The 1,740-nt window shown below is 39.3% G+C and overlaps 1 long non-coding RNA gene across 1 annotated transcript; it reads left to right on the top strand.

Annotated features, from left to right (window-relative positions):
• The first annotated feature begins 537 nt into the window (after positions 1-537).
• LOC136591238 (uncharacterized) lies at positions 538-1,199 on the top strand. Its single transcript, XR_010787948.1, has 2 exons — positions 538-869; positions 960-1,199. It is a non-coding gene; the product is annotated as an uncharacterized lncRNA (long non-coding RNA).
• Positions 1,200-1,740: the final 541 nt, after the last annotated feature.

The following is a 1,740-nucleotide window of genomic DNA, read 5'->3' as shown; positions in this document are numbered from 1 at the left end:
CCACCCGAGATTCGTGCGCTACGTGTGGTGAGTACGTCACCTGAGATTTGCGTGACGCCACCTGACTTTTGTTTGCAGAATTGTGCGCTACGTGTGGAGACGCGGCCACCCGAGATTTGTGCGCCTTTTTGCAAACTTGCGTGTGGAGAGGATCCTGACGTTTGGACGCGTTTTGAGAAGAATTTCGCTTCGCTCGGACACCAGCTGACATAACTCGTTGAGGTAAGCTGCTGCATCTGCCAAAATTTTCATTGCGTGCATCTGCTCATATGTGCACATTTTGTGCCTAGTTGCAGGTTTTTGCTTGCATCTGCTCATATGTGCATATTTGCAGGTTTTCGCTTGCATCTGCTCATATGTGCATGTTTACATGTTTTCACTAGCATCTGCTCATATGTGCATATTTGGCGCATATTTGCAGGTTTTCACTTGCATCTGCTCATATGTTCATATATGTATATATATTACTGTGTGTGTATGTACGTATATACGTGTATGTATGTACGTACGTGCGTGTACGTACGTGCGTGTGTGTACGTACGTGCGTGTACGTACGTGTGTGTATGTACGTATGTGTGTACGTACGTACGCGTGTGTACACGTACGTCGAATTTGGACAATAATTTGCTGTGTTAAAACTTCATCTTATAGGCCGGATAACAGATTACATAAAATTTTTGAATTTTTATTTTTTATTTGGCATTTTTGGATACACTAATAGCTTTTATTTATTTTCTAGCAAACGTACAGGTGCCATCACAATACTGTACCAAATTAGCACACAGCTAACAAAGCTTCGGAAAAACATACCAATTGTCCAAATGAGATGTCTGGATCTATTAAAGTTGTGGTGAAGAAAAGCAGGGACAGTATGTAGCTTATAGCGGTTTAGAGATTTATTAGCCACAAAGTACGCAAACCACCAGAATAAAGCAAACTTTTTTCCTTCTTCTTTACAGGTGAGCTGATAAGTTATTTCAAGATTACCACACTGCGTTTGCTCACAATCATTGTTGAAGCAGCAGAGAGACTGACGGTCCTAGATGTTGGCTCAGTAGGACGCTTTCAAGATGGGCATGTTTGCAAATCGAAGTGATTCTTACATTGTTTTTTCTGTGCCTTGTTGTACTTCGTTTAAGTGGTAAAAATGGGCAGTTAGAAGTTGTGTATATTAATTAAAATTAAGAATATTGACAACATTTTGAATAACTTGTAATTTTTTAACATTTGCAAATGTTATATCTCATATGTGCAAGCATACTCTACAAATCTTTGCCAACATATATTTCCATCTGTTCACTTTATTCTAGACGCACATTTGCAAAAACATCCTTTGTTTGGAACCATTTAGGAGACATTCAAGTTGAATCTTACTTTTCCTCATTTTGATAAACCCTTTTTTCTCCACCGAGCCAAGATTGCAAAGGCTCGTGGGTGTCAGAATACATACCCCCTAAAATGACCCTATTTTACAAAGTACACCCCTTAATGTGTTCACTGAGGGGTGTCAGGAGTATTTAGATCCCACATTTTCAGGAATTAATGCAATTTAGATTAAAAAAAAAAAAAAAGCGTTCGGGTAATGTGCTATTCTAAATTTTTTTCCCCCAAAATCATTTTCATGTGCACTGACACCCCAAAATGGATACCCCTGTTTGTATTGTTTTCAGAAATGTACCCATTGTGGCCCTAATGTTATGTTAGTATGCACAAAGGCAAGGGGTTAAAAGGGTTCCCTGG

Source organism: Eleutherodactylus coqui, unplaced genomic scaffold, assembly GCF_035609145.1.
Source record: "Eleutherodactylus coqui strain aEleCoq1 unplaced genomic scaffold, aEleCoq1.hap1 HAP1_SCAFFOLD_72, whole genome shotgun sequence".
Classification (NCBI taxonomy): Eukaryota; Metazoa; Chordata; class Amphibia; order Anura; family Eleutherodactylidae; genus Eleutherodactylus; species Eleutherodactylus coqui.
Note: the sequence above shows the minus strand (reverse complement) of the source record. Positions and strands in the feature narration are given on the sequence as shown.